Source organism: Eulemur rufifrons, chromosome 15 (genome assembly GCF_041146395.1).
Source record: "Eulemur rufifrons isolate Redbay chromosome 15, OSU_ERuf_1, whole genome shotgun sequence".
Classification (NCBI taxonomy): domain Eukaryota; kingdom Metazoa; phylum Chordata; class Mammalia; order Primates; family Lemuridae; genus Eulemur; species Eulemur rufifrons.
In genome coordinates this window covers 15,923,809-15,936,335 of record NC_090997.1, presented here as the reverse complement: position 1 = coordinate 15,936,335, position 12,527 = coordinate 15,923,809, and the positions used below count along the sequence as shown (strand labels likewise).

Genomic DNA, 12,527 nt, shown 5'->3' with positions numbered 1-12,527 from the left:
TGGATTGTTCTATCATATGAGGTAGGTTTACGATGACTCAGCCCCTACCTTGGCCCTGGAGAACAAACATATTCCCACGTGTATCAGTCAGGATTTGTGGTTGCAACATGGAAAGCAAAAAGTAACACGAGACATAGTTCATGTGCTTCAGGGGAGGAAATATTGCCGCTGAGGAAGAAATCTGGCATTTGAACTGGGCTTTGGAAAACAGAGCGAAACTAGCTAGTTTAGGCAGAAGAATAAGGTTAATGTACTAAGGATATTTGTTACCTCATAAAGTCTCCAAGGGGGCTGGAGACTCGGGCCGGGAGGCTCTGTAGCCAGGATGCCTGCCCGTGCCAGACTGGGAGGAGGGAGGGCGCACAGACGCCACAGCCTCCGCCAAAAATTCTGCACGCTCAACATCAGAAATTTTACCAAGAATGTTGTGGAAAAAGCTGGTGCTCCTGTTTCATTCTTGTGAAATGGCAGACGACAAGGGCTATTGCTTCCTGGGGTCGTTCACTTCTGAAAGGAAATCTTAACGATTATGCCTGATTGGTAAAGCCTGAGCGTCTTCAGAGACGGCTGCACCACGAAGCTTAACGCGTCCTGAGCTTCAGGGTCCCGCACGGACTCAGGCCCCTTCCAAGGCTCTGGGAGAGCTCTAGAAATGCCTGTCGTATGTTTTCGTGAAATTTGCATAAGTACTATAACTGCAACTCTGCCCTCCCTGTTACACTTACTAAATGTATACGATATTATCAACCATGAGTTGTGCAACTTAAAGAAACCTTTCTAAACTAACCGCTAAAAAAAAATTTGAACAACTATGTCAAAGGAAAGATTAAATTCTTTCTTTTATTTTTATAAGATATGCGGCAAAATCATTGTCATGTGTGTTGGCCGTCAAGGAGTATATAGTTAACATAATGAAGAAAATATACTAAAGAGCTGAATTAGGCAAATTAATTAAAAAATTACATTGCTGTTCTGGATTTGTGATATTTATGGTACTGGTTAGTTTTCTAAAATTTGTAATTTTGATTTTTTCCTCATTCAAATTGGGTACTTAATTTTATTTGTTTGTTTGTTTATTTATTTATTTATTGACACAAGGTCTTACTCTGTCACTCAGGCTAGAATACAGTGGTGTCATAGCTCACTGCAACCTCAAATTCCTGGGCTCACGCAATCTTTCCCACCTCAGCCTTCTGAGGAGCTAGGACTACAGATGCGAGCCACCACATTGGCTAATTTTTCTATTTTTTGTAGAGACCGGGTCTCACTCTTGCTCATGCTGGTCTCATACTCATGAGCTCAAGTGATCCTCTCACCTTGGCCTCCCAAAGTGTTAGGATTCCAGGTGTGAGCCACTGTGCTGGTCCAGTACTTCATTTTTTAACCTACTTTTAACTTCATAATTTTTCTTCTTCTTCTTCTTTTTTTTTTTTTTTTTAAAGAAGGCCTGGCTGTGCATAGTGGCTCATGCCTGTAATCTTAGCCCCCTGGGAGGTGGTGGCGGGAGGATTGCTTGAGGTCAGGAGTTTGAGACCAGCCTGAGCAAAAATGAGACCCTGTCTCTACCAAAAATAAAGGAAAAAAAAAAAAAAAAACCAGCCAGACATTGCGGCTCAGGCCCGTAGTCTCAGCCACCCAGGAGGCTGAGGCAGAAGGATCGCTTAGAGCCCAGGACTTCACTCTACCCAGGGCAACAGAGTGAGACTCTGTCTCAACAAAAACAAACAAGTCAACTGAGCACCCCTCCTCACAACTCCCACCCCTTCATATTAAGTTTTTTTAAAAACAATAATAGTAATACTAAAGAAGGCCTTAAAATTGTATTAGGGTCAAGACCCACAAAACTGCAATCTGCCCCTGGCTAAATCCGTGCATCCTAACTAAATAGGCTAAGAGGCCAGTCCTGGCTTCTGCCTTGAGCCAGGACTCATAATATGGGAAATTCCCCAAACATAGGAAGGATTTTTAAATATGTTCGTGGCCCAAAACATGACAAATGTCTCTTACACTGTGCTTGAGTATATGTTTGGCATTCAGGAATAGCACCTCTCTTGAAGAAATACACTTGGGTAGGTTTTGGAAAGGGAATGCAGAGACAGAAGCACATAACAGAAATATTGCGTAGACATGGTGAGAAATTGAGTTGTGCATAAGAAGAAATGACCCTGAGGATTAGCATAAGTAATTATTAGGATGGTAATACCAATGACCAGGATAGGGATCTCAGAGCTGATACAGGTTCAGGGAGAAACTAGGGAGACAGAAAGTTTGATTTGGGACATTCTACAATTTAAATTGTATAAGCCTTTGGAAAGACTAAAGTTAGCAAATATATCAGTATAAATTCACCATCTCATAGTGCAGGATGAAGGGTAGTAAAACTTACACTTATAAAATGTAACTTAGGGTCAATGATATATTGGCATGTATTACCTGAATTTACTGCTGCTGTGTAATTATACTTCAGCTCTAGAATTACACTGGGACCTTGAGAAAAAAAAGAAAGAAAGAAAGAAAGAAAAAATAATAACAACAGTCAAAAAGGATAAAATAAAATAACAGATTGATTTAGGAAAAAAATCAACAAATGTAATTGAAGGACAAGTGTAATTAAAAGGCATGTTCAGCAAAATGTCACCAGAGATCCTGCTTTGATTTTAACCTTTTTATTCTAAAGAAAATAGCAAAACTAGGGAGGATTACCAAAGCAAAATGTGGCTGGCTTACAGAAACAATTATAATAGCAACTATTTATAGGGAGCTTATTATGCTCCAAGTATTATACTAAATAGTTTATGTACACATTACTTATTCCTTAAAACAACCCAATATGATAGTATCATTATTTTTATTTTACATATGGATAAACCGAGTCTTGGCGTAGTTAAATAACCTGCCTGCTCACAGACAGTGGGCTGGACTCTAAAGCCCACGGTCTTAACCAGAGCATTATATTGCTTTGCAGCATTCAGTTATACTGCCTTCACTATTTTGCTAGAACTCACCCATGTGGAAAGAGCATTATGCAAATATATATGCTTTGTTTCACCACAACCATGGCCAGTTAAGTTTATCTTTGATAGCCTGACATCCTTACTAAGGAACAATGACCCATTCAGAGTTGCACAAAAATAAGTGACCAAGTAGATTGTATTCCTCAAATGTCTGGCTTTTGGCAACTCTATCGTTTGGGGTGTAGGGCTTTGGTAAGGGAGGAGCATGGCTTAATGTGAATTTGTGTGAAAAACAGGAAGAGAGACATTATTTGTACTCCATGGATTACATTTAGTTCTCCTTTTCCTTTCAAGTTGCAGATAAGACTTAAGCCACTGGGCTCCAGGGAAAATGGGACCAGGAAGCTATGGGCGTCCTTACAATGGTGAACTACAGGTGTGTGGTTGCAGGAGCATGATGAGGCAGTCCCACATGCTCAGTGAAAGTGGGGCAGAGAAGAAACAGATAAGGAGAGGCTACAGATTAACCGTTTCCTTTCTCTGTTTCAGTCAGTGAAAGCAACTGAACATTTCTTTTTTTTCTTTTTGAAACAGGGTCTCACTCTGTCAACCCAGGCTAGAAAGGTTAGTATCATCATATCTCACTGCAATCTCAAACTCCTGGGCTCAAGTGATCCTCCTGCCTCAGCCTCCTGAGCAGCTGGGATTACAGGTGCACATCACCACACCCAGCTGATTTTTCATAGAGACAGGGTCTCAGTCTTGCTCAGACTGATCTTGAACTGACCTCAAGCGATCCTCTCACCGCGACCTCCCAAAGTGCTAGGATTACAGGCATGAGCCACCACGTTCGGCTGCAAATGGCTATTTCTATCTATTTATAGCCCCTTTTATGTCCTACATTTTATTTATGGCAGTTATTTTTCTTAGTTATTTGCTTATTGTCTTTTTCCTAGAGCATACTTTTTTTTTTTTTTTTTTGAGACAGAGTCTTACTCTGTTGCCCAGGCTAGAGTGAGTGCCGTGGCATCAGCCTAGCTCACAGCAACCTCAAACTCCTGGGCTCAAGCGATCCTTCTGCCTTAGCCTCCCGAGTAGCTGGGACTACACGTCACCATGCCCGGCTAATTTTTTCTATATATATTTTTACCTGTCCAGCTAATTTCTTTCTATTTTTAGTAGAGACGGGGTCTTGCTCTTGCTCAGGCTGGTCTCGAACTCTAGACCTTGAGCGATCCTCCCGCCTCGGCCTCCCAGAGTGCTAGGATTACAGGCATGAGCCACCACGCCCAGCCAACCATACATTTTTAATAGGGAAAATATCACCCCCCATGGAGTGAAAATTGGTTCTTGGGTGGCAAAAAATCTTAATCTTACTATGTATAAAGCCATAGATATAGACACAGCATATGAGCAGATGTACTATATCTGTGGTATTAAGATTTCATGGTGGGGCAGTTAGGAAAAAAATGTCTAATAAGATTCCTCAGAGGGCAATAATGAAAAAATAATAGAGAAACACTATTCCAGGAGGTTCAGAAGAGCAGGACGTGCAGAATCCTTGCAGATTGTAGCCCCAGTGTCTAGCAGCGTCCCACATAGAGAAAGAGCACAATAAATATTCTGAGAAATCAACTCTTCATTTGCCTTGTTGACAACAAATCACATTCCCTCAAGTGTTATCATTATTTTAAAGGTGGATAAAGCAGACTCCTAATAACTGTTTTGTTTGTTTTTGTGGTTTTTTTTTTTTTTTTTTTTTTTTTTTCTTTTTTGAGACAGAGTCTCACTCTGTTACCCAGGCTAGAGTCCCATGGCGTCAGCCTAGCTCACAGCAACCTCAAACTCGTGGGCTCAAGGGATCCTCCTGCCTCAGCCTCCCGAGTAGCTGGGACTACAGGCATGTGCCAGCATGCCTGGCTAACTTTATATATATATATATATTTTTAGTTGTCCATATAATTTCTTTCTATTTTTAATAGAGACAGGGTCTCACTCTTGCTCAGGCTGGTCTCGAACTCCTGACCTTGAGTTATCCGCCCACCTCAGCCTCTCAGATTGCTAGGATTATAGGCGTGAGCCACTAGACCTGGCCCCTAATAACTGTTAAAGTTATTAATGTCATTATTGTAAAGGAGTTGGGAAAAGGAAATTGTGTAGAGGAAATTTTTTTTTTTTTTCTGAAGGAAATTAAGCAGGCAGGGCAGGGTACCTACATAAATAATCAAGGTTTCCACTCTGAAATAAAATTACTTCTCCATTTTTTCAGAAAGCTTCTCTGTCACAAGTAGCTAGTGCTGAGTTTAGATCTCTCCATGCAAAATTCCCAATACAGAAACTAGCATTCAACATTCAAATCAGAACTTTTTTATTATTCTCACGCTTTGCCTAAAGTCCTTGCTACATGTTGTTATATCTTCCACATGAGTCCAGACTTGAATCTGATGAGCTCAAAGCCCTGGCTGCCAAGAAGTGGGCGTGAAGTGTGCGGGAAGGGAGGTGCAACAGCTTCCAGCCATTTCCTAATATCTATTATTGGCTAGACAGGCCTAATCCCCTGTCTCTTAGCAGATTAATACTGGGTTCCTTTTAGGTCAAGGTTTGTACCACTGAAGACAATTGAGACAGTGGGGCATTTCTTGTGGTCTCTTTCTGTTTCCCCAGGGCAAGACTTCTTCCTGCAGCTTCCTCTCATCATGTAAAAGTCACAACCTCAAAGAGTTCTTCAGAAACAGAAGAAATGCCACAGTCATAATCTGGCGCTAACTGATTTCTGCTCAGCCCTGTGCTTCAAGTGTCATGGTCATACAGGGCCACTCCTTTTAATATGAGAATCTTCAAGATCATTCCCTTCTTTAGATTTGGCTCTACCCATCTCAGTGTCCTGTTCTATACACCTTTAATGGCATGAGATTCCAACATACTGGGTTAAATAGAAACACATTTTTTGCTTGTTTGTTTTTAGAGATGGGAGTCTCTTTGCTAGGTTGCCTAGGTTGATTTTGAACTCTTGGCCTCAAGCAATCCTCTCACCTTGGCCTTCCAAAGCACTGGGATTATGGGTTTGAGCTACCATGCGTGGTGGACAGAAACACTCTTAACAGTACATTATACCTAGGTGGAATGCCTACATACTAATTAGAAAAGTTTCTGAGTAAAGCAATAACAATAGTAAAGGAATAGAAAATAAATCTCTTTAGAAAAAGTAAAATTATTTGTTTATTCTGAAAGAGGCAGCTAAAGTGATTTAACGAATGTCTACAGATGAGGTATAAAAGTAGGTCCCCATACTTGGCCCATTGTAAGATGATCTAGATGTCCACAGAAATTATTACACAAGTATAAATGGCTTGGGAACATAGAAAAATATGTCCCACTGGACAATGGGAGCTTTGGGGGAGTGTTTTTTGTTTGTTTGTTTGTTTTTGAGACAGTGTCTCTCTCTGTTGCCCAGGCTGGAGAACAATGGTGTGTGTCATCATAGCTCACTGCAACCTCCAACTCCTGGGCTCAAGCGATCCTTCTGCCTCAGCCTCCTGAATAGCTGGGACTACAGGCATATGCCACTGGGCCCTGCTAAGTTTTCTAATTTTTGTAGAGACCGGGTGTCACTCTTGCTTAGGCTGGTCCTAGCCTCAAGCGACTGTCCCCACCTCAGCCTCCCAAAGTGCTAGGGTTACAGATGTGAACCACCGCACCTAGCTGGGGGAGGAGATTTTGATTGTGAAAGGAAGTGGAATTTGGAACACAGGAGTGTTGGTAGCCTTTGAGAAGAGTCCCACCCTTTCTTTTAGACTCTGGGGGAAGGAAAAGGTGATAGACACAGGGAACAGTGAGATGGAGAGTTAGCCAGAGTTTTGGTGATCATTGTTTCCTGATATGTCTCAAAAGGAATGTCCTTGAAGTCTGGCCTCAGTAGAACCTGCATTCAGAATTATTTTCCGAGTGCACGTGAATGCTCCCCTGGAGCTACTATTCCATCCTGTCCTTCATCATCCATGTTGTGAAATCAATGAACCCTTGTAGGAGTGATGGTCAGGGTTGGCACGTGGTTCCCAGGCAGTGGAGAAGAGCATGGTCTTTAGTGACCTTGCTCATACTAGCACCACACAAACTAGCCCCGCCACAGGAAGGTGACAGAGGTCATTACCTTTGAGTGGCGGCAGTGAGGAGGAACTGAGAACTTTGAGCTGGGAAAGAATTTGAAACAGCCTATGAAGTATACCTGGGAGTTCCTGTGTACTGAAAAAGTGTTACTGACTTTCAGGAGTCAAAAGAATAATGGAAGACATTTATATGGAGATTTTTTTCTTTTTTATTTCAGCATATTATGAGGGTACAAATGTTTAGGTTACATGTATTGCCCTTACCCCACTCAAGTCAGAGCTTCAAGCATGTCCATCCCCGAGACGGTGCACACTGCACCCATTAGGTGTGTATATACCCATCCCTTCCTCCCCCCCCATCTGCCTGACACCCAATGAATGTTATTACTATATGTGAACTTAAGTGTTGATCAGTTAAAACCAATTTGATGGTGAGTACATGTGGCGCTTGTTTTTCCATTCTTGGGATACTTCACTTAGTAGAATGGGTTCCAGCTCTATCTAGGATAATATAAGATGTGCTATATCACCATTGATTTTTGTGGCACTTGGGTTGTTTCCACATCTTTGCAATTGTGCTGGTATATGGAGATTTTTTAATCTAGAAAATTCAAACAGAGTGTATATTTTAAAGAAAGAGGGAAGTGAAATTATAGAAGTAGAGGCTCTTTAACAGACCCTCATTTAACCAAATCTCCAGATTAGCCAATCCTTTCCATTCTCTCAAAAATGTTCTGACAGTTGCCCATGACAGGCTGTCATGCAAATTGCTCGTGGCTAATTCATTTTCTAACTCTCTTCTACTCCCATCAGTTGAATTGTTTGCTCTAAGAGCACTTGCTATTGTCATTATACATTTTTCTTTTTTCTTTTAAAAAATAATCATACATTAAAATTGACTTTTTTATTGTACAGTTCTACAAATTATGTATAGATTAGTATAACTATCACCACAATCAAGATACAGAAAACTTCCATTACCCAAAAGTTCCTCATGCTATTCTTTTATAGTCATATTGTCCATTTATCCCCACTTAGGCAACCACTGATCTGTTCTTTAATCCTATAGTTTTGTCCTCTTGAGAATCACATAGATGAATTTGTATAGTATGTAACCTTTTGAGACTGTTTTTTTTTTCATTCAGCATAGTGCTTTTGAGATTCATCCAAGTTGCTGTGTGTTTCAATAGTTTGATCCTTCATATTGCCATGTAGCGTTTTGTTGCATGATGTGCCCCCGCTTGCTTGCCTATTCAGCCACTGAAGGATACTTTCTCTAGTTTGTGGCTACTATGAATACAGCTGCTACAAACAGTCACATACAGGCTTTTGTGTGAACATACGCTCTATTTCTCTAGAATGACCACCAAAAGTCAATTGCTGGGTCTTATAGTAAGTGTACATTTAAATTTCTGAGCAACTGCAAGATTATTTTTCAGAGTGGCTGTTCCATTTTGTATTCCCACCAGCAATGTATGAGAATTCCAGTTGTACTGCATTCTTATCAGCACCTGGTATTATCAGTAATTTTTAAAGCTACTTTAATAGGTGTGAAGTGATATCCCATCATGGTTTTAATTTTCATTTCACTAATAGCTAAAGATATTGAATATCTTTTCATGTGCTTATTTGCAATTTATGTACCTTTTTTTTTTGGTGAAGTGCCAACCTTCATTTCTTCCAATTTTTAGCAACACGTTCTTTCTTCTTTCCTTTTGAGGTTCTAATGAAACACAGGTGAAACCTTCTGTTATTATCCCACAAGTTCTCAAGGCTCAGTTCTTTTTTTTCAATCTTTTTTCTCTGTTGTTCAAATTAGATAATTTCTATTGATCTATCTTCAAGTCCACTAATTGTTTGCTCTATTTTCTCCATTCTGCTGTTGAGCTCAGCCAGTGAGGCTGCTTATTTCAGTTATTTTTTTATTTTATTTTATTTTATTTTATTTTATTTTATTTTTTTTTTTGAGACAGAGTCTCACTCTGTTGCCCGGGCTAGAGTGAGTGCCATGGCATCAGCCTAGCTCACAGCAACCTCAAACTCCTGGGCTGAAGCAATCCTCCTGCCTCAGCCTCCTAAGTAGCTGGGACTACAGGCATGCACCACCATGCCCGGCTAATTTTTTCTATATATACTTTTAGTTGGCCAGATAATTTCTTTCTATTTTTAGTAGAGACAGAGTCTCGCTCTTGCTCAGGCTGGTCTCGAACTCCTGATCTCGAGCAAGCCACCCGCCTCGGCCTCCCAGAGTGCTAGGATTACAGGTGTGAGCCACCGCACCCGGCCTAATTGTCTTTTCTTGTTCAAATTTTCAGCTGGGTGTGGTAGCTCAGGTCTGTAATCCAGCACTTTAGGAGACTGAGGCAGGAGGATCACTTGAGCCCAGGAGACTAGCCTTGGCAACATATCGAGACCCCACCTCTATAAAAAACAAAACAAACAAAAACCCCAAATTGAGATAGATTTTCCTGTTTCTTTGATATCAAGTAATTTGGAATTGAATGCTGGATATTTTGGATATTACATTATGAGATTCTGGGCCATGTTTAATTCCTATGAAGAATGTTGCTATTTTGTTTTGGCAGGCAATCAATTTGGTTATGTTCAGGCAACAATTTCCAACCCACCTACGTTGGGCTATGGTTTCAACACCAGTTCAGTACCCAAGCCTTTGCAGTGCCACTTGGACCTGCCCCATGCAAGCACTGCCCAGTGGCCAATATGATATGGGGGCAGGTAGTCTATCTGTTAAATTCTCAGTCTTATAAAAGTCATATAAGTGCTGATTAGGGTCAGATCTACATATGTGCAGCTTTGAAGTGAGCTCGGCATTCACATGTAACTTTATGGAGTTACCTTTGCAAGCAACTTCTCTTTCTCTGTACTTTCATTTCCTGCACTCCACTTTTTTTTGTTTCTCTGGCCTGAAAGCCCTATATATACCACTCTGTTGTAGACATCCACAGCTGTGCCCACCTTTGGGGCTAAGTCTTGGGAGGACTAGGGGGAAAAAAACTGGTCAACTTGATGCCACTTCAGCCAGTGGTACTTTACATTCTGGGCTTTCCACCCCTCCATCTGCCTGCCATTGTCTACTTTTCAGACAAACAGCTGCTCCATGCATTCTGTCCAGATTTTATAGCTGCATTCGTGGGAAGACTGGGAAGAGTGTGCTTACTCTTATCTGAACACAAATCTCTGTAGATTTTAGTTAAACATTACGTAAACCAACGTAATATGAGTACAGAAACAAAAGTGGTTAAAGTTCCACAATTAAAGTATGAGTCAACATTGTGCGGGTGTGTGCACAGACACACGTGGTTAAAGTTTTCTGTAGTAAATTGAATGCTTTGGAGGATCTCCATAGAGGTGAGTTGCTAAGAAAAAAAAATCCATAAAGCAAAAAACAATTTATCAAATCTATAAATAACAGTAAGAGATTAGAGGAAAGTCACTGAAATCTAGATGGATTCTGCACTTGTTCCACAACTCTGGATAAATTCTTGTTCCACTTTATAAAAGTCGCATCCACCGAGGTGGGAGGATCACTTGAAGTCAGAAGTTCAAGACCAGCCTGAGCAAGAGCGAGACTTGTCTCTACTAAAAATAGAAAGAAATTAGCTGGACAACTAAAAATATATAGAAAAAATTAGCCGGGCATGGTGGCTCACGCCTATAGTCCCAGCTACTCGGGAGGTTGAGGCAGAAGGATTGCTTGAGCCCAGGAGTTTGAGATTGCTGTGAGCTAGGCTGACGCCATGGCACTCTAGCCCAGGCAACAGAGTGAAACTCTGTCTCAAAAAAAAAAAAAAAAAAAAGTTGCATCCAGACAATCACAAATTTTGCATCCTGGGAATCTTTATTCTAGAAAGAGGACTCAGAACTCCATTCAGTGGATCCATTTTCAGTTAAATAGTCTTGGCCTTCCGTTAAAAGTTTAGCAAATGAATGTTTCATGTTTTACATGTTTGGAGGTAAAATAAGATGTTTAATGTATATGTATATATTTTAATTATTCCAGTTTAACTGCTTATTTCTGAGCTCTCTTCTGAATGGATGAGGGCTTTTATAGAATGTGTTAGAAAGTGACCCAAATATGTTGGATTGTTTGTTAGCTTGAAAGAAAGAGAGACAAACTGAGGCAGGGGAACCAGTTAGAAGTTTACTTCAATAGTCAAAATGAAGGCCTGATCTTGGGTGGTAGAGAAGAGACTAGAATGAACAGATAAAAGAGACATTAAAAAGAAAGAACTAGCTGGACTTGTGAACCTGCTGGCTATACGGAAGGATGTGATGGAGAAATTGTCAAGATGACTGAGCTGTGGGGCCTGAGTGATTGAATAGTGTCATTAACAAAAATAGGGAAGTCAGATGTGGGAAACATTTGAGGGGGCAAAGAAGTATCTGTAGAAGGCCAAGAATAAGATAAGGACTTAAGCTTTACATCTGCTAAATTACATGCAATGATCACATTTCCAAGTGAAAATGCTAAGCATGGCAAGGACAATTCTGTTTTCAACCATTTCTCCTATTGTAGAGTCTGACATTTACTGAGACTAGAGTAACAGAAAGTGGCCTTTTTCCCTGTAGCTTCAGGCTAGAAGGACAAGACACATTTTTAACATAATAAAGAACAGGACAATTGGTAGAAGGGATAAATCTTCACAAGGAAAGGTTTGCGTACCTTTTAATGTTCTGTTCTTGAGATCACATCATCTTTAGATCTCTTTTTTCAACTCTCAATCAGAAGCAGGTCTCAGACCTAAACATACAGTAGTCCTCCCTTATGCACGGGTTATGTTCCAAGACATCCAGTGGATGCCTGAAACTGAGGATAGTACTGAACGCTACACAGTCAGTCCTCTGCATCCGTGGGTTTCACATCCATGGGTTCAATCAACTGTGGATTGAAAATATTTAAAAAAAAATAAAAAATAACAATACAACAATAAAAAAAATGCAAATAAAAACAATGTAGTATAACAACCATTTATATAGCATTTACACTGAATTAGGTATTATAAGTAATCTAGAGATGATTTAAAGTATATGGGAGGATGCGTTTAAGTTATATGCAAATACTAAGATATTTTATACAAGGGACTTGAGCATATGCAGATTTTGATATCTGTTTGTGGTGGGGACGTGGAACCAATCCCCCATGGATGCCAAAAGATGACTGTGCTATGTTTTTTCCTATACATACACACCGATGATAAAGTTTATAAATTAGGTACAGAGATTAACAATAATAGCTAATAATAAAATAAAACAATTTTAACAATATACTACAATAAAAGTTATATGAATGTAGTCTTTCTCTCTCTCAAAATATCTTATTGTACTACATTCACCCCTCTTCTGATGAACAAGGGGCAGAATAGGACTGCATGGGATTTTATCACGCTACTTAGAACAGTGCACCATTTAAAACTTATAAATTGTTTATTTTGGAATTTTTCATTTA

General features: G+C 40.1%; 1 non-coding gene across 1 annotated transcript; it reads left to right on the top strand.

The window, feature by feature from the left end:
• The first annotated feature begins 2,406 nt into the window (after positions 1-2,406).
• On the top strand, positions 2,407-2,490 carry LOC138396189 (small nucleolar RNA SNORD45). Its single transcript, XR_011235654.1, has one exon. It is a non-coding gene; the product is annotated as a small nucleolar RNA SNORD45 (small nucleolar RNA).
• The last annotated feature ends 10,037 nt before the right edge of the window (positions 2,491-12,527 follow it).